Source organism: Dreissena polymorpha, chromosome 15 (genome assembly GCF_020536995.1).
Source record: "Dreissena polymorpha isolate Duluth1 chromosome 15, UMN_Dpol_1.0, whole genome shotgun sequence".
Taxonomy (NCBI): domain Eukaryota; kingdom Metazoa; phylum Mollusca; class Bivalvia; order Myida; family Dreissenidae; genus Dreissena; species Dreissena polymorpha.
The window spans coordinates 17,921,421-17,943,637 of NC_068369.1; the positions used below are offsets into that span (position 1 = coordinate 17,921,421).

At 33.3% G+C, this 22,217-nt stretch overlaps 1 protein-coding gene across 2 annotated transcripts in view; it reads left to right on the forward strand.

Moving 5' to 3' along the window:
- Window positions 1-22,217, forward strand: part of LOC127860476 (muscarinic acetylcholine receptor M2-like) — a 163,328-nt gene that overhangs the window by 60,617 nt on the left and 80,494 nt on the right. For both annotated transcript variants that reach the window (XM_052398563.1, XM_052398564.1), the window contains exon 2: window positions 20,817-20,851. The gene's annotated coding sequence lies outside the window, so the exon portion shown is untranslated. The remainder of the gene's footprint in view (window positions 1-20,816; window positions 20,852-22,217) is intronic.

Here is a 22,217-nt window from a genome sequence, read left to right on the forward strand (position 1 = left end):
TTCGCTTATATCAGATGTGGACGTATCCCAATTCTAAGCTACCTCATGTACTTGTCAAAAGTGTTTGATAGCAATAGAATCGGGGGCCTCAAGTTCTTAACTGTGACATGGTCGTCGCGTTCCGTCTATTTAATGATATTTTCAACATAGCAAATGAGGAATCACGTTTATTTATGTGTTTCTATGTTGTCTAGCTCTTGTTTTTGGATTGATGAACTCCATAGACATCAATGTGAAATTACGAACGACTTTTTATGATAAGTGACCTTAAAGGGATCTTTTCACGCTTTGGTAAATTGACAAAATTGAAAAAAAATGTTTCAGAATCGCACATTTTCGTTTTAGTTATGATATTTGTGAGGAAACAGTAATACTGAACATTTACCATGGTCTAATATAGCCGTTATATGCATCTTTTGACGATTTTAAAACCTAAAAATTATAAAGCGTTGCAACGCGAAACGATTGAATAATTTGGAGAGTTCTGTTTTTGTCGTTAAATTTTGTGAAACTACGAAGATTGCTTATATAAGGTATAAAAAACGATACGTACGTGTACTCGGCGGAATAGCTCAGTTGGCTAAAGCGTTTTTACTTCAGGACTCTGGCAGGACTCCAGGGGTCACTGGTTCGAAACCTGGTCCGGGCAATGTTCTATTCCTTTTTTAAATTTTATTCTTGATTTTTTACTGGAGCTTTTACGATCCAAGGTTTACATTTATCGATATAAAGCATTTAATGAATAAGTTAAAAAATGACGAAATCTGTGAAAAGGCCCCTTTAAGGCCATTCAAGATCAATTTCTATACAGTATTTCATGTATCGAATAATGCACACAGACGAATGTGTACTAGATGATATATACTTTAAAATCAATAGGTATAATAATTAGAGTATATTAACTAAATAATATTAAATGTTTAGTCCTAGTTTTGCATTTTAAATCCGGGACGAATTATGCAAGACAACTGCCCAATGACAAATATTTAGATACCGACATGAACTATGTTAATGTCGATGATCAATCAATCAACCCAGGAGGAAAGTAATATTTCCACAGTCAGAAAGTTCCCTTGATTGATGACCAAGAGCTGGTCCAGACGTCTCCGTTTTAATATATGCAACACAAAGGGAACGTATTCGAAAAAAGGCTTAATACCAGAAATGAGTTTGTGAAATACGGTGATCAGTAAGATATTGCGTTCGATCGAGCATACTGTATGATGCGAACATGTTTTGTTGGTAACGCAGATTATTTATAGGTAATGTTCATATTAATTCGAAAAACAACAACAACATATAATGGCTCATTTGCGGACGTTTTACAACGAACCAGCTTTATGCATGCACAAAAGAAAATCCCTATAAGACAACCTAACAGAGACACGTTTAACCGAAATATACGTGGCAAGCATATGGCGAAACACGGAAACCTTGATTGAATATAATCAAACATAAGTTATCAAACCAGTGACCTTTGATGTTACATATAATCAAACTCAACAAAACATGATCAGGGCAGACATGCTGGTAGCCTTCCACTAGTCTTTCATTGAGAGGCAATTATGTTTCTCTTTTACAATACAGAATACGACATGCACTACATCCCGTAACATACTAACGTTATAGTTGCAGTTCGAAATATGCGTTAATATCTGACTAATATAAATTTCATCGGAATAGATTAAATTCGTGCAATACTAGGTAGACTTAAATCGATGAAAATTTATTTTTCACTAGCATTTAACCCATTTTTTGTGTGTTGTTTTATTAAACGAAAGATAAACACGTATTAATAAATTAACCTTTTAAATGTATATATAATTGAGTTTTTTGCACTAATTTGTATCGCCTCCTCGTGTGCATATAGTGCTATCAAACACGAGAGTTGTGCACTTTCAGATGTTTCCATGTTAAGTGTTGTGTAAATTGTCTTCATTGTATATCGCAATAAATGTGAAAACACAAACCTAGGAAGCGAGTCTAGTGCAATCGTTGTTTTATCCTCGAACTTCGTCTATATTGCACTTTCCATAAAAACTCCTAAATCTAGAACACTCTTATATCTTATTACTTCGTAGATAATGTATTGCTTTTAAGACGTCTCTAAAATAACTTAACGACGCCGTCAACGCAAAGAAAAATGTTATATATTAAAGGGATCTTTTCACGTTTTGGTAAATTGACAAATTTGAAAAAAGTTGTTTCAGATTCGCAAATTTTCGTTTTAGTTATGATATTGTGAGGAAACAGTAATACTGAACATTTACCATGGTCTAATATAGCCATTATATGCATCTTTTGACGATTTAAAAACCTGAAAATTATAAAGCGTTTCAACGCGAAACGATTGAATAATTTGGAGAGTTCTGTTGTTGTCGTTTAATTTTGTGAAACTACGAAGATTGCTTATATAAAGTTAAAAATACGTTCCTCATACATACTTGGCAGGATGGCCGAGCGGTCTAATTGGTTTTTACTCCAGGACGGCAGGGGTCACTGGTTCGAGCCCTGCTGCGGGCTACTTTTTTCCTTTTTGTTATTTTATTCTTGATTTTTACTGGAGCTTTTTAGATCCATTGTTTACATTTATCAATATAAAGCATTTAATGACAAACTTCAAAGCATGCCAAACTCTGTAAAAAGGCCCCTTTAAGACCACAATACATTTGTAGAAATATCATCAGCTGTTGGGCCGAAGTATACAATTGATGCCCATATTTCATTTTAGAATTTTGTTGAAAGGATGTATTCAAATGACACATTTAATACCATTCGTGTACATGATCACGTAAGACTAAATGTTTTCTAGAATATTTTATGCGGAAGTATACCTGAACTAATTGCTGTGTTATGTACATTTAACAACTCATTGATTGAAATATACTCGAGTTTTCGCGTACTAATCGGAAATACCGTCATGACATGATGTTGGATACTCGTCACTTGTTTTTCATCAATAACTATGCATCGGCATTGTAACGATTTACATATAGCATGTCGTTTATTGTTTCGGTTGAAATTATCTATCTTTTTCATTTTTTATATTTGGATAGTATTGATTAAAGAAACAGACATTAACATATAGCGCATGACCGATTTATTAAAACACGTTTTTATTAAACTAGTGCACAGCGGAATGTTCACATTTTTACACAAGTGACTGTTTCATGCCATGTTTTGTCGTTCACTTTTTACACAAGTGACTGTTTCATGCCATGTTTTGTCTTGCAGTTATGACGCTGCAACCGTATTTTACCGGCTTAATGGTTTATCAATAACTTTTTAAGAAAACAATGCCTTTTAGGAAGAATTGAATTCTCCAGTAAGTAATTTCAATGAAAGGCACATGGATAACAAACGAAACGTAGTTAAATAATAAACATGATTTTACAACATCTATTGCAGAATCATAAGCTAGTATACCGTGTCAACGATACACACACATCTTAAATTCGGTTCAAAGAAAGATCTTTTTACAAAATACAATTATACTTTCTACAAACTCACCGATTGAAATCAAGATTTCTTTAGATTGTCACAACTTAACGCTATTAATTATTAATTTCTACCATTGATCGGACGTATCCATTTAATAACATATAACATGTGCTTATGTTAAATCTCTTTTAACACAGACTTTAACACAATGATACTGATATGTAGCTCTTGAATATTAAACAATTATGGAATTATACAAAAATTCTAAGTAGGCCTTTAAATGTGTGTTGTTACGACGGCTTGTACTTGATTGATCTTGCTAATTCAATCATATTTTGCGGACGTGATTTTCCAAAAATAAGGTTTGGTAAATAAGACAACGGTCGATAGTGTTGATCACATTTTTCTGTCGTGTACATCGATTTAGTCATTGTTGCAAAACTTATTTCAACTAATTTACATATTTTTCTTAAGATCAAATTACCTTTAACGCAAACAATTAGCTCTAATTGATGTGTAATGAACTATTTGTAACTCATTTTATATCTATACTACAACATTTTGTCTCCATAATTATTGTTTTAATTTATCTAAATTTTACTCCATTTAAGTTCTAACCTTACAAAGAATATTTAAGTATATTTTGGACCCCTATATGATGTTGTATACGTATATTATTTCACACAAGAATACATACTGTTAGAATGTTTTGAAGTTCAAAGTCACCTACTTGCAAATAAATTTTCTTGTTATTGTTGTGAATAAATATAATATTTACCATGCAAATTCTGTTTGCGCGACACTAACATCTCTGTTAATCTTTCTCAGATTAATGTTTATAATATTTCTTGTTCCTACATACATGTACACTTTTCACGCTATAATTGTATTGTTGGCTGTAAGTATGCATTGTGCTATTTTATGCCAGAATAAAGTTATGTTATGATTTAGTCATTGTTGCAAAACTTATTTCAATGTGAATGTCAAGACGTTAACAGACAACTTGTTTCAATAGAATTAAACGATGCACATTAAATTCAAAACTTCAAATCAAAGGATGCTTATTATAGGATCGGCTTCGGCGAATGTTGAACCATTGGCAGTATTGTTAAAAATAAGAATTTATTGCGAGGGTTTATGAAGCAGTGAAGAATTTATTACAGGTTGCTTATTAAATTGTATTGTTTATAAGTATTTAGCTTTCGAATACTGCTGTGTTGTGTTAGGCACGTTGTGCGTGTCACACTATGATAAAACCGAATTTGGTTATACGTCACGCAATAAAAGCAGTTTAAACCAAAGTTCATTTATTCAGTGTGACGATTTAAATCTGCAGTATGTAGATTATATGGGCAATATGTTGTTGTTCCTTTTCGTATCATTATTAAGTTTCTCTCAAATAAAACTTGATTTTGTACACAATATTTCGCGTCCTATACTTCTACATCACTAAAAATGTCGCAAATTTTAAGTTTAAATGTCATGGTGTTTTTTTTACTTTACTGACACAACACACATTTGTTACATTAAGTGTTTCGTTTCCTTTCCATAATGGTTCCGTTCCTTTTGGCTTCGTATTTTCCTCCGTCGAAAAATGTCAATGACGCTTCGCTTATAGCCTTTTTTTGCCATGCACTACGAATATAAATAACTATGAAAATAATCTTCTTGGCAATACGGTTTGATTATCTGTAATTGTAGACAATAAATCAGTTTCAATGTTCTTTGCTTGAATGATGTAAAGAAAGGGAGTATTCTTAATCGTGGATTTATTATCGACAAAGAACTGTACGGTAGTAGGATCAATAATTAGCAACATTACCTTACAAAATCCCGCTGTATTATCGGAATTAATACATACCGTTATATATGTTAATGTTATGTTTTGAACAAATAAATGGTATTGATGGAGGAACATGTTCATGTTTGCAACTGTGATGAGTACAGAACTGTGTTGCCCCATACTGGTGTAGTAATGTGTATTTACAAATTCGCTGATCGCATTATAAAATGTTTGCCTATTTCAAATGATTCCCATAAATAAAAGAATAAAAGATAATAAAGTGTATCCTATGATTTTTCTTTAATACACATACTACGCACTTTTACTATCAGGAGCCCGGTCTGAAATTAGTATTCGCTTGGGATATATGAAATGAGCAAGTACAAACATACTCAGCACGTGGACTGTTAAAGTTTACTTTGGTGGGGATGTTAGACAGATTGAATTGCTCCATATATACAAAAACGTTTGAATCAAGCAATGCGATTTATCGGTGATATTTGAATCAGAGAGCTCTTAATGCGTTAGCTTAAGGCTTGCCTAAACAAAAAAACTTGGTTGTACCACCCATGTCATAAAAAGAACCTAGGTGTGGGAATAAGATGTAAGGGGAGTTAAAGGCCGCCATTTGCATGGCCAACCTGTTTTAAATTTGCTTCCTAAAATTTATTCCTATAATATTATCATTTTATAAAAAAAATTGTTTAAATTGATTACTACACGCGAACTTGAATTATGTTTCAATTCAAGACCGTGTTACGATATTTCGCTAAATGTGAAAAGTTGTTGCTATGTTTCTCTTTTGAACGTTTTTGGAAATTTGACACCTATACTGCATTACTGACGCCTTTCTTGGTCTGATTAAATATGTCGTTAATTTGATTGACAATATTTAAAAAGGATATATTGGATCGCTCTTATTAAAATCAAAGCATGCACAACTCTAAATTGTATTTAAATTACAACAATACAACACTATGATTAAAAAATTCTCGAAAATGACACACGTTATATAAAATATGCGTAGACGTTGTCGTATCACGGTTACTTGCTGCTGCTTTATCGCGTTCAATCTTCCGAAGAGAACACTTTTTTTATCCCATCTTCACTGCGACATTGACGGTATAACACCCCACGGAATAGACTAGCCTCTATCCCACCTTGCTGAATAAACCTGTCGCGTGCACGGACTACTTTTTATTCTACCACTGAATGATTTTTCATAAGAAATCTCTAGAGTCGAGAAAACTTTAGCTTTAAAATTATACGACCTTCAACTTTTAGATCTAGTCAAGGGACATAATTTTTCGCCATCCGTATACTGAATCTGCTGATTGTCGGCGTCATAAAAATGTCACAATAATATGTGATGTCATATTTTGGTGTACACGAAACTAGTATGCGATGTCTGGAAATTAAACATTGAAGACGCGCATTTTTCGTGTTAATGAATCCTGTGTGTAATTATGAAAAAGTGCATATTCTATGGACTACTTACCTCGGATGGAACCGGTGAGACGAAGGATTTTTATCTACATGTTGATCTAGCTTATTCGTGTTATTGATTTTCAGAATGTGCGTGCCTATTTGGATGTGAAATTGTGTGTGTAGAACATACTTATGGGCGTGTATTTTGGTTCAGTAGTCTATTCGAATTGTTTTGCTTTTTGATGTGAATAAACGTTAGGGTATTTTCTTTAATGAAAATACTTTGTCTTAGTCATTTTATCAAAGTATTTGTCTATTCAGTAAGAATAACCCGTTTGCAACAAGTGTTTCAAAGCTTAATATAAGTATTACGGATTATCTTGTGTTTGGGTTACAAACTACAGGATGTAAAGGCTAGATCTAGACGCCATCAAAATCTGCAGTGTCCATGACAATAAAAGGCGAGTCTAGTTTTTTTGATAATTTATGTTTAGAACGACTCTGTGAATGTATGTTGACATCGACATCTTTTTGTTAGGAGCAATTTTCTTTTCGCGGTCGTAATGGGTTACAATTTGCATGCTGCGTAAATTGAATCGAGGCATATGGTGATATTTGTTCTCGTTTTATAGTTTGTGTGTGAAATTGTTAAAGACTATTTTGCGTACCAGGACAAATACATGTACATTCTACAATGTATATCACTACGCATGGTTACATTCGTTAGATATAGATTTTAAGCGCTTTTAAGAATGAATTAATTATTTTTAAGGTTATTAGATATATTAATGTTAAATTTCACGTTGAAAAAAAAAATCAATAGGATAAAAACGAAACTAGGATTAACGTTGAATAGGTGTTCTAAGCCTCGCATCATAAACTTTTCTCTATTCAACGCTGACCTAGCATTCTCTTTGTTGTCGCCTTCTAATGCTTTCTACCAAAGTTTACTTTATGCGTCAACAAATATACACCATTAATATCACAAACGTCATAAATCAAAAACTAGATTATTTTCCTTGAATTCTAGAGCGTTATCAATTTGATCGCATAAGATTGGTCCGGTAATGATTAGGTCAAACGACAAGTTTTGATAACGGCCGAAATCTTCATTTAGACGTAAGCAAGCCGTTCGTGTTACTTATCGAAAAAGCACCCGCATTACGCATTATTTGTTGTGTTTCTGGATTGAATTTGATATGGCATTTGCATACAAAATTGATCATTGTTCATACAAACAAAACAAATAGTGCTTGGGGTAATGGACTAACACGCCATTGCTTGCGAAATTCCTTCCATATCTTACTAGCGTGTTAACTACTAAGCGCGATATCTCACACTTTACGAGAGACTTTTCCTGTTTTGTTAATAAGTGAATTAAGCGCAAACATGTGTATAAATTTCTATTTGTCCCTAGTATCTATATTAGTCAAGTATGATAAATGCAATAACAGTTTGGCATATAAAACAAATTAAAACTGTACCTTCAAAAAACCTTCATAATATAGGCCATTTTAAGAACCACGTCTTATTTCTCGTAGTAAAGAAAGTTTCAGATTCTTGCACGGTTTATCCGGCGTTGGTACATATCGCATTGATCTCATGCGTTGGTATAGAAATACATGTAAACGAACGAAAAATATAAAGTAAGAAAACAAACACACGGAATAGCATACAAGTTCAACAGCCATGAACAACATTTGACGCCTCTGATCGATAAACAAGAATCGAACATAAGAGCTTTATATTTATTGTTTTAACATGGTGCGTCAGCAATTGTGGACATCTTGTTAAATGCAAAAACCTAACCACAGTCAGAATTACATTTAATGTTTCAGTGGTTTTAACTGATATGTGAGGTTCATACAGAGACTTTAAATATATATTGTAGTATTTTGAACAAGGGATTCTGAGTATATATAAATGCAAAACCAACGTATTTATAGCAAAACAAACGTAAGAGAACTTTAATTTCTATTTCGACAGACGTTAACACAGTTAAAAATGATGATTTGATGCTTGTGATAAGCATTTATTTTGCCACATCGTGTTGGGCTTTGAGTAATCCGACTTAATATAAATAGCAATCAACACAAAACCAGCTTAAAACTATTTCCTTTAAAATCGAAAATGTGCCACTGAAATTACCAAGAACGCATTGCATCAGGTAAACACATACACATATTCATACTTTGAAATGCTTAAATTCTAAAATGTATGTTGACTACCTCATACTCAGGGTTTCAAATTACTGATAAAGATGAATTTACAATAAATATTTGCAGAATATCGAATACATAATATTGCAAATAACTCATCTAACTGTATAGTCATTGATTCGATTGTTATGAGTCCGGGGTTATTTCATAACATCATGATTGTAAATAAGCCATAAATTAATGATTTATTTATCCAATATTGTAGATGTGAAAAATAACTAAAAATATAATCAATATTCAACTTGTCAATTTTTATCATGTGCCCGATTCAAACGATTCAAATTATTTATTTGTTTTTCAATCAATTTCAGTTATCGTTTTGAATCTAAGACACTTTGTAGGTTCGTAAAAAGGAGGTATTTTTAGAATGCACGCATACATATCTTGCAAAACCTTGTGCTTGAATCAATTTTTCCACTCATAATATACCGTGGTTGCCGTAGAATGATATGTTTAGCATATCTGTTTAACTAATGGATTAATTGAACGCTGCGGAATTTACTTGAGAAATGAAGAAATTACAAATGAATGTGGGAAGCAGCGGAGGCAGTCTTAATTATCAGGCCATCTAGACACTAGATTGAGTTATGGTTGTATTGTGTTGATTAAGAATACCTTCTCTATGTAAGTATAGGGATACCATGTACAAAGTTTGTGCTCGAGATTTACAGATTGACTATGTTCTAAGTAATATAAAGCCGTATTTTTTTCACTTTCGGTGCATAGTTAGTTACAAACGCAGGATGCAGAACCCAACCATTACGTACATTAAAGGGGCCTTTTCACGGTTGGGTAAATTGTCAAAATTGAATAAAATTGTTTCAGATTCGCAAATTTTCGTTTAAGTTATGATATTTGTGAGGAAACAGTATTACTGAACATTTACCATGCTCTAAAATAGCCATTATATGCATCTTTTGACAATGTAAAACCCCGAAAAGCGTTGCAACGCGAAACAAATAAATAATTTGGAGAGTTCTGTTGTTGTCGTTATGTTTTGGGAAACTACGAGGATTGCTTATATAAAGTATAAATGCGCCTAGTATTCTAAACGGACAGATGGTCGAGTGGTCTAAGACGCAGGCTTTTTACTCCGGGGGTCAGTGGTTCGAGTCCCGCTGAGGGTTACCTTTTTTTCTTTTTTTTTTAAATTTTATTCCTAACTTTACTGGAGCTTTCTATATCCAATTTTTATATTTATCAACTTCAAAACATGCCAAAATCTGTGAAAAGGCAACTTTAATTGCGTAAATATTTTCTGTTGACTGTAATGCTAAGATTTGGTAATTCTATTTCGAATGACATTCAACAATACTATGTTAATACAAATGATCATGCATGTGTTCATTAATTTATGTCCTGGAGGTATATTTCCATAAATAAACACCATTAATGAGGATATAGATATGTATGTATACATCCCAAATATGGCTTTTGCAATATTTATGTTGATGAGAAGCGTTTACCCATTTATGCCTAGCGTCTAGAAAAAAGGCCTTGGCGAACAGCGTAGACCCAGATGAAACGTCGTATGATGTGGCGTCTCATCAGGGTCTGCGCTGTTTGCATAAAGGAATATCTGTAAGGAATATACTAAATATAGAAATACATATACTAGACATCCCTAATTTTGGAAAGAAATTGATCCGATTTAGATCGATGGGAGAGACCACTAGGCATAAATGGGTTAAACTGAAATAAAATTAAGGCAATTGTGCAGATCCCACAAATATATATGCCCTAGAAGTAGACACAATTAGAAAACGTGATTAACGGAGAACAGATGTTAACAAAATATATAGCTGCCTATTAACTGCCTTTGTTTCAAACAGACTGTATTATTACTATAATTTGAACATTACATATGAATTGCACACACGCAAAGGTGGATAAGAAAACAAAATACTAGAAACTTATATGAATACTCCATATTAGATTTTCGCACAGGGAACACGTTAAGGAATTTACCAGTTAGTGGCGAATCATACAGCAAGTGTTTCATTTAAGTTAACATAAAGTGATAACACGTATATTGCAAAATATGGAAAGTGTATTGCACTAGTACTTAAAGTGCAAGCATCAAATATCTTAAGAGGTTTAGCAGGAAGGTTGTTAAACTGAGTAGGACGAGGAAGGACAGTAACGGAAGAAGATCAATCGACAACATCAAATACGGTGGGTTGTTTCTGTTTCTAGTTATATTATGACAATCGTATGAACAAGGCGCTAATTCGTTGTGCATTTTTTAGAGTATCGGTTAGCTTGTTGTAAGGTATTCGCATCCAAATAGTAATTTTATTTCGTCTAAGAGTTCACGGGCTTTTCCCCATATTATTCAGAAGGAGTTCGTAGTGCTGACAATGTAGAATGAAATGGTTTGCAATTTGAAATTTTCAACATGTGCAAAAAGTATTGCGTACCAGTGATTTTCGGAATAGGTCGTGATTAAAGGAACTGCTCTAAATAACTTTAAAGGTATAGTACTGTTATGTTAAGTTACAGTATCAAGTATAATAAGACAACGATCAGGATCAGGTAGAGTAACACTTACTGAGAAAATGAATAATAGTAAGGGAAATAGGACACCTGAATTCCAATTTGAAAACCAACTTTTTAGACGTAATCAAACGTCTTGACATATACATATATCTTACTTGTTTGAAGTGTCCTTCGTTCAAAAAAAGTTTTAGTATCATATAACTATATCATTACAGTGCAAAGCGGTAAAATTGAAAAACATTCGTTGCAAACATATATTTAGCTATATAAAACTACGAATGATATAGCTGTGATTAACGTTTAGCTAATTATGATGATCGATTCTTCATTTAACAGGATTTAATTCCATATTTTTTACCGTTCGAAGGCGATAATGCCAGCTTAAATTATTGTTTAAGTTATTGTTTTTCGCAATGTATTTATCGTCGATGATTGTATTTGCAAATGGCCAAATGCCTTTAATTTATATAAAAAATAAAAACGCCAGCGTGGATAAATAAAAATTAATCTCATGATAGCCAAAATTTAACTCTATCAAAGTATCAAGTAAAGCTTTAAACCGCCTGCCTGCATAAATACATACTACACATTAAACACATGACACTTTTTACACGATTGGAATTTCTATTTGTCTAAAGATGTGTAATTTAATTCCGTATGAAATATAATACAACATTTATCTGATTTAAGATTATGAGCAACATCATCAGTATTTTTCTGATGGGAATTGGGGAACTTTATAATGAAATCATCCGCATCTTGGAAAAATTGGTCTTATATCAAACGCGGCCGGAATAGCCCCAGTCCAACCGGTAGATATTAAATTGAAGCGAGCCTACACGATGTTTATTTATCAAAGCAGATAAAAAGGTAAATTAAAAAACACCCCTGTATTTAATAATCATTAAGAACAAGTGTAACCGAACAATTGACACAATTACAGTTTTAAAGGATACGACTGCACATAATACTTGTTTGTTGTGTCGCAAATGTATTCATAAACAAACGGTATGTACACTGACGGGAAATCCTCTCTATCCTGCATAAATATGTCCACTTGACATATAAGGTCTATTTCGTATCTGCAAGGAAACAAATTTGATTAATTGTATCAGTTGCATTCATTAATATCATCCACGCCGTGGAAAAACTGAGCTAAATAATTGCGCTAAGTTCGTCCCAGATAAGCTTATGAAAGCCGCATAGAATTGATGTGTGTGTGTGTTCAATTAAGTATATTCTAAAACAATCTAGTCTAGGCGAAAAGTTTCGTCCCGAAATAGCGGACTGCACTGGCTAATTTCTTACAACCGTTTACAAACATGCGTGAAAAACGGTTTTGAAAAGGCGTTGCTCATATATTTTACATTCCTAGTTTAAGTAATGGTATAAACTTTGGGAAATAAATATTTTGATATAAAACTCGTATATATACGATTTGAACGCAGAGGAATTAAGTAGCACAGAGTTGGAACTAGATGCATACATATAAAACACACATATTAACGTCTGATAGTCGCCTTTGAACTCTCGATACATCTGATAGAGTTGTGGTATACTTTTTATTTTTATCGAAGGTACTTCCTCATTCTATATACGGTATTAACATGTTCAAAACACATGTCTACACCAAGTACTGGTTAAAATCAAAGCAAACGCACTCGAGACGTTCCAATACGTCTAAGGCGTTCGATGCAATCGAGCTTAAATAAATATGTTAAAAATAATAAGTCATAATCCATATCTTTCAGAAATAATCGAAACACATGTACACAATGTTTAACTTTCGGAAATTGAGTTTCGAACAATTCACATACGTGCACAATTAAGATAATTAACGGACAAATTCATTATGAACACTTTATTCATAACGTTTTACTAAATTTACTAATATATATATTTACCGCTGCCGCCAAAATGGGTTCGGGGATTATACCTAGCACTTTCATAAATGCATATTTTAAGGGTTCTGTTACTGATAATGAGACACATGTGTTTAACAATTTTATAATAAAAACTAATGAATGTAAAACTTAACGTTTAAAAATGATATATCGGTGTTGCTTCTGAAAAAGCTTTATTAATTTCTTAAGTATACGAAGTACGTACTTAATGCAGACCCCCTTACAAATAAAACTGTTGTTTACCTGTCTGGTTTGAGGACAACATTTTGAATTGCTGTAGTATTAACGCCTGTATAGGATGATATGACAAAAATATTCCTGCCGTTGTGGAAAGTGTCGTTGAGGTTTCATGACAACATCAAGACCAACCAGTGTTCAGCTTGTTTACCCATCATAATCATTAATCAACTAGAAATGTGTGCAGGTCAGTTTATAATACTGTTAGCAAAATAATGCTATAAAATCCCTTTCGAACACAGAACAATCAGAACGCAGCGTCCATCTCTTGGAGTGATAAATACGCTGATCGATAAAATTAATTAAACGAGTAAGCCAGATGAACATTACGATCAAGGTACCTTCATCTAGGTCAAAATGACCTGGATTGATTTATATTTCCTGATTTATTTCCCCATGCTTCGCGAACATGCTGCGCTGATTAAACGATATCGTGAAAGTTCCTCAAAGTATAAGTTACGTAGGCCAAATGTATTTGACAGGTTACCTTTAGTGCGGGAAATCACTTCAGCAAATAGCAATTTAGACTCTGACATGACCTTTCATTAAATGGAAAGGCAAGCAAATCCGTTTTCTGTCTTCAATGTGTACAGTTACATTTCCTTGAACATGTTGTTATGTTCCGGCTTGCGATAGATCAGAATTGCAAGCATTATATAAAAGGAGAACGGTAACATATTTGTGATACAATCATTTGTTTACAGAAATGCCTCCATAGGTCTGATTGAAAACAAGCATGAATGTGTGCTATTCATAATGTAAATGTACGATATCTACATTGATATATTAAACTATTAAACTACACGTGTACACCGTGAATTTTACTAACAATAATCAGTGCATTGATTTGCCGAACTGTTCATTAACTATAACACGTATGCTCATGTCAAATCAACATTTGATTTTGATCTTAAATTATTATATACATCCATATTCACAAGTTTTATCGATGCGATTAAAGAAATATCGATGTCATAGGAACAATAACATATGATATTACTGAACAGAATTTTTTCAAAATATTTTCATATTGTCTCCTCTTTGTTAAGTATAAACGTTTGTATAAAATTCCATTTTTTTTTAAGCCAATAATTATTAAATATGTTTGAAAAATTACTATTTCATATCATATAAAAAAAAATGGAGAGAAAACAATAACTTTTTTGAACTCGAACGATGGTAATTAGAAAGCAATTTAAAAGTCATTAGTAACCAGCCAACCATTAAAAACCACATGTCTGCAGATTCTGTTCGTACCGGATGTTAGATGAGCAAAAACATTCCGAGACAACACAAAAGTATAGGTCGTGTTTTGATAAGAGATATCTAAATGTAGGCAAACGTTAAAAAACACCACCAGTAGGAATTGTTGATATATAAACAACTGTTCAATGATAAAATAAATAAATAAATAAATATTATATATATATATCTAAATGGATAGTTTTTTTCACAATGTGTGACTTCATGGCGGCTTAAAATGATATTATGGGCATCTAACTTTAAGCAGGATCATTTAATGAATTGCTAGTGTGATATTGTAGTTTTCAACGCAATGGTCTGCTAAGCGTAATGCATTAAATCATTCAACAAAGTGGTATTTAATCAGTATAATGGTTGTATGCTAAATGTAGTGTTTGCTATGAGTATGTTTTGGTTAGATTTGTCGCCGTGTGTAACCTTATTTCAGTCCTTGTTATGTTAAATTCACATACATCCCGTGTTTGATCATAGTCCATATGCCACTTTATACTTTTTAAATACTTTAAATAATAATGTAAATAGCGATAGGTACGCTCGTTGATAGACGTGCATCATTGGGGAATCTTGTAAAAATGTATTGATACGTTAAAACAATTCATATTGTAGTGTTTACGGGTGTTGTCAAAAGTCTAATTATTAAAATAACAACAGTTATGCTTTACATACAATGATGCTTTATATACAGTACATTTCTAAAATATATATCGACTGGCAAGACGAATTCCTGACAGACAGAGGAAAGCATTACTGCAATAGTAAACTTCCATAGTTTCATAAAACTATTAAACTCGCATATACTCTCCTGTTGTCGTGAAAGCACTTTTCCATAGCCCTATTACAACTATCATTTGTCAAATTGTACATCCATCAATTCGGGTCATTGTATACTAGTTTTGGTGCCTTTTTTGCAAAACGCATTACTCTGAAGTGCGCAGAAAACTAATTGTATGTATGAAAAATACACCTGAAATAACCGCAATAATTCCATCAACGAGTACATGTCATACTTTTGTTCACAAAGTCATGAGAAGTTATTTGAAAGCGACGAGGACGATAAACGAAAACCATATGTTGTTATTGAGGTTATATGTTCCCTGAATACATAAACAGAATGACCATATAACTGACGAAATGCTTAAATAATTAGGTCCAACTAAAGTGTAACCACAATGCATTAACACATTCGTCAGTCTTTCAAAAGATTAAATAAGAATTAAACGATATGTATTAAATGTTCATAATATGAAATGCTTAAACCAAAGAAATATTTTGATTAGATATATTCGTATAGTATTTTAAATAGGGATAGGCAGAGTAAATTAGAATAATTGATTTCAAACCCCAGTTTCCTTTTTTCTTGTGACTATATTGTACTATGGTTATTGATATACCAATTTAACGACTTTTGAGCTCTAAGCGCTCTATTATTTTAGTGAAGTTTCTAAAATGAATTACGTAAACAAAGTTTGTGTATTTTGCATGTTGATTAAGTAGTTATTGAAAGAAGTAAACATGTATTAATTAAATCATTATCTTTAAGGCAAAGGCATGTTTACAAGAAGATACAAATCATGTCCACACATCCTGCCTGTTATTTCGAATTAGACGGGAAACCCCCAATACAAAAGCAATTTTACGGTGACTAATTAGTTGTCGTGTTTGTTTATTATGTTCAAATCTCAAGTGGTATCGTCGAATAGATTTGAATTCATGGTTAAAATATCCAATATTATAATGTGACTATACTATCTTGTCATTTGAGAGTGTGTACTACATACTCTGAACAGCTGATGGTTTAAAACAATAATCAATGTGGTTGGTTATAAACATTTTACGTCAGTATGCCCACAAGTCTTACTTATTGCGACACTAAGCACATTCAATTCAGTTTAAATCTCATATGTCAAGAGGGGGGGGGGGGGGGGAGAACCCTTCAACAGCGTTAATTGTATTAATTGACATCTCAAAAGTGCACCTATATCATATATAACGTCAATACCAAGCCATGTACAATACCATTCAAACATAATGCTTAGCGTTTGTATTTGTATATTTGATACAAAAGTATGTAATTACATTTCGACACCAATTTAATAATATGTGATAAATGTTAAACGTGAAAATAAATATGTAATATTTATTTACGTTTTAGGTAACACGTACGTGTACGTCTAAATGCACTAAATGTATATTTGTTATATATAATATTCGATTTTAATAATAACTGAAAATTTCGTATTTGCCTAACAATGATCTAGCCAATTACAATATATATTTTTCAATGTTGTTATCGATAACATTATTACATAATTAACCCATTTATGCCAAGTGGACTCTCACGCCCTTCTAAATTGGATCAATTTATTTCCAAAATTAGGGATGTCTAGTATATTCATTTCTATATTGAGAATTTTTTTTGTACAGAAATTCCTTTAAGCAAACAGCGTAGACCCGATGAGACGCCGCATCATGCGGCGTCTCATCTGGGTCTACGCTGTTTGCCAAAGCTTTTTTTAGACGCTAGGCATAAATGGGTAAAACATTATACAAAATGTTGGTACATATTTACATTCGCCCTTGTCCTTCATTTCCGTGATCAATGTGTTTGAGAATATGACTATAAGTGAAAAATAGGTGGTTGAACTATAAAAGTGACCCATAATGTTTATTGCTTTAATAAAAAACATATAAACTGTAGCCAATCACATGTACATATGATTTATTATTTATAGCTCCATTTTTTTTAAATTAACAATTGGTATTCAATAATATAGCTTTATTCATTCAATGAGCCGTATTCTGATAAAACTGGGCTTAATGCATGTGCGCAAAGTGTCGTCCCAGATTAGCCTGTGCAGTCCGTCCGACACTTTCCGCCTAAACTTGATTTTCGGTTAGGAGGGATTTCCTTGAAACTAAAAATACCATAATAACGGAAAGTGTCGTCCCTGATAAGCCTGTGCAGACTGCACAGGCTTATCTGGGACGGCACTTAACGCACATGCATTAAGCCCAGTTTTATCAGAACGCGACTCCAATTACAAAGATAATTTCGCGTCTATGCATTAAATGCCGTTCAGTGTGTATCGCAAAGAGAGGAGAATCTACAGTACGGGTTATATCCCTTGGTATTCAAATACAGAAGTGAAATACAGAAGTTACACAATTGAGGACACATTTAAGCAGGATGAACAATTTTTGGTCTTCAGAACGACCATGCTAGTTTGATATTAATATCTTAAAACAATGTTGTAGCATTAGTTCAAATACGTATAACATGAACCTCCACAGCTTGGCGGAATTATATAAATACAACTCACAATATTTGTACTTACGTATGCGGTGTAATGTTTGTTATCGAATACACGGGTATAATGACACGCAAGAATCATTGCAAAGTAATGCCCGCTAGTTTGTTTATTCCAGGCAAAGGCACACTGTTAAATCAAAGCACTGAAAGTACTGGTGGATTATTGACATGAAATCTCACAACGTGGCCCTGATTCAAAAGGAAACTAAGTTCATTTAGAAAAACATTCAAGTTTCTGAACCCTGTCTTCGCCACTGCGATGTTTAGTGTGTTACTAGTCTCGGACCAGCTGGTGAAGAACACGTATTTTACTTACGCGCGTTTGCGTGCTGCTGCATACACAGAAGAGGCTTTTGTGGCACGCTCATGTAAATCTTTATTTTGATTTGACCATGTGAGCTAGTTTTTGACCCCACAAGACCCAGATTCGAACTAGTTCAAAGTATCATATGAGGCAAATTGACCAAGTATCATGAAGATTGGATCAAACTTGTGGCATTTACAGTGGGTTATAATATTTTTTAAGATTTGACTCTTAGGCCTAGTTTTTTTTTACCTCATATAACACAGATTTCATAGACAAACATTTTGACCAAGTTTCATAAAGATTGGATTAAAATTGTGCCTCTGTGGTTGTTAGGATTTTCTAAGATTTGACCCGGTGACCGTTAGATAGACTGAACGTTAAAAAATAATTGGGTTTGTCATTTTGTTACTACATATCCTCAAAAAGAAAAGCTTAGCAAGACATTGTGTACATGTTAACCCCGCACTATTTGACAACCTATTCACCGTTAAATAACGGAAATAGCCGATATGATCGGCTATTTCCGTGCATTTTCATATCGGCTATTTCCGTGCATTTTCAATGCGCATGTACTAACATTTTCACAACAATAGGAAAGTATTAAAAAGAGATATACAAACAAAATATCGCCTGTGTGAATCGATTATAGTACATTCGGATACTTTTTCTCGGTAACGGCTTTTATCGTCAAATTGCGTTAACAGAGAGTTAGTTCTGCGGCGTAGACAGAAGTGCTCCGAAGTTTGCAGTAATATGCAAATTAGGCTGAAGATTGGCTACTGTGTATTATTGCCGCTTTGCGTCAATAATCCAAAAAGCCATCATTGAAACACGTGTATTCTAACGATGGAACACACCAAACCATTCTGTATTCGTTATATAAATTTCCTTCAAATTATAACAGAATTATATCTTAAAACGTATACAAATAGTGTAATGTTTATGAATTATAAAATCCTGCATTGAACCGTAAATTATGTACACAAACGCGGTTGCAAAACTTGTAATACTATAATGACATTCTCATAGAGTTTGTATTAATTTATTGAATTTAGTATTACGCGCTGAAAGGTTTAACTGCCGAAGCCGATAAGTTATTACTTTTGTTGAACAATTATTGTGCACTGTTTATGATTTTTTTAAATTAAAAACACGATCCTGAATGAGCGTGAAATACGAAAGCTATTTGAACACAAAATACAAAAGGTGGCCGATTTGTAATGATAGATATTTTATATTAAATAAGTATGTACCTTTATTTTACATTCAGCATCTTATATGGATGCTTGATTATTTACCAATGTTATAAACATGGCACGCATTCTGTTTTGTATTTATATCATATATATAAGATATGACACATGTTGTCATACCATACCATATTTTTTTAAACGAGTTCAGGAATTGTGTTGGTAAGCGAGCCTTTGGCGAGCATACTAACGAATTTCCTGGACGAGTTTAATAAAATATGGTATGATATGACAATGAGTGTTAGATGTTTTTTTATCACATGCTTTTAAATGAGCAAATTAAATAAATATTTACGCAAGCATAATGATAAAACCCGAATGTTGTTTACATTTCGTGACGTCATTTGACGTTGCAACGTCATTTCAGCAAAATAACAAAATGCGATTGGTCAATAAACGAAAACTAAGCCAATGAAAACGCTTAAAAAGTATATTACACATGTGTAAGATACAAATATATGTTTTGATTATATTACATGGGAAACAGGGCATGGCATGTGATAAATATATATATTAAAATGTTCAATGTCACTCTGTCTCTCTGATGTGTTTCTGTCTCTATTTTTTGCGCTCCCACTCTCCCTCTCCCCCACTCTCACTCTCTCTCTCTCTCTCTCTCTCTCTCTCTCTCTCTCTCTCTCTCTCTCTCTCTCTCTCTCTCTCTCTCTCTCTCTCTCTCTCCCTCTCTCTCTCTCTCTCTCTGTCTCTCTCGTCTCTTTCTCTGTCTCTCTGTGTGTCTCTCTCTCTGGGTGTCTCTCTCTGTCTCTCTGTCTCTCTCTCTGTCTCTCTCTCTGTCTCTCTGTCTCTCTCTCTGAGAGGCTAGGTCTCTCTGGCTCTCTGGAGAGAGCGAGGCTCTCTCTCTCTCTCTCTCTCTCTCCTCTCTCTCTCTCTCTCCTCTCTCTCTCTCTCTCTCTCTCTCTCTCTCTCTCTCTCTCTCTCTCTCTCTCTCGCCTCTCTCTCTCTCTCTCTCTCTCTCTCTTCTCTCTCTCTCCTCTATCTCTCTCTCTCTCTCTCTTTCTCTCTCCCTTCTCTCTTCTCTGCTCTCTCTCTCTCTCTCTCTCTTTACTTTCTCTCTCTCTCTCTCTCTCTCTCTCTCTTCTCTTCTCTCTCCCTCTCTCTCTTGTCTGACCAGCGAGATACTCGCTAAATATGTGCTTGGTTTTTGTATGTTTCAGGTTTACCATGGAAATGGTTCGAAATTGTTCCTGAAGTAAGTAATAATAAATAGAGCAAATTTCGCATGCACTTGTTTTTTTGCATTAATTTATTGTTTACATGTTTCCAAAACAAGTTGTGTGTTTACCGTTTTCATGAAACTTCTGTAGCTAACATTTACTTTTGTTTTGATGTTGTTCCCTTTATGGGTTTAGAGCAAACATCTTAGAGAAGTTCATTCTTGTAATACATATCTTGTAACTTTGCATGGTTTTATACCATATCCAATCAGTATCTTCAAACTCAATCAAAATATCTTAATTTGACACATGCAAAATACAATTGTCTCGACCGAAGATTAAATTCTCACTAGGAGAGAAAATACAAAAAATAATAAGAAGCATTATTGTTATATAATATATAGATTAAATAGCCAACGAATATGTAGCCTGTAATGTACTTTAATCCACTGATATGTTAGTTCGCAGAGCTAACATGCACAAATCAAATGCATTGCATGACAAATAACCCTAAAGTTACCACCAAGATTCAATCAACATATACCTTTTCGTTTTATTTTGTTTACACACGCGAAGTATTAAGTATGCAAAGCAATCTAGAGAAACATTCAAGATTTTATTTTCTCAGAACACATATAAGATATATCTACAACCAAAATAAATGCGTATATGAGACGAGACAAACTACATACAATCAAACCTGTATTTGTAAACAGATCTTAATCGCGAATGTTGTCCGTTTTCATATTTCCAACACTTCATCGTTTAATCGTTCCCACTCCTTTTAGTTGCATTAATATTTTGACGCATCTGCAATATAATTTTGATAATAATGAACGCACATTACCGCCGCTGTTCTTATACAGTGTTGTTAATAGATTGTTATATCTCGAAAGATTCTTCTATTGAATTCACATTGGACAATAAGTTTAATACGCTCGGGCTTGTTCATGAGTATGGAATTTAAATTAATGTAATCATGCACTTACTAACATTGTTTAAAGCAAATCTACTTATGCAATGTTTTCCGTAAGAATTTCGCATTATTCTACCTTAAAATGTCAGATAAGTTTAAAATAAAAATTAAAAAAAAACAAGAGAGACTATTACAACCTCAATGATATTTACCAGTCCTATTCTTAAAACCACCTGCACAAACATTTAGTTTTTAAGTGTATGGTAAAAAGTGTAATTAAGTGTGCTATACACTTTAAAAACACAATTACACAGTCTGCAAAATGGTTCAGTCCTGAAAAAACAAACTCTACGATTTATATATATTATTTGGAAACTGGTACGTATGAAGAAAATAAAATAAACCGACAAAGAGACAAAAGAATGTGTGTATCCAGCTCGAACATGTACTTGACAAAATAGTTATCGTATGATCGGTTTTATGAT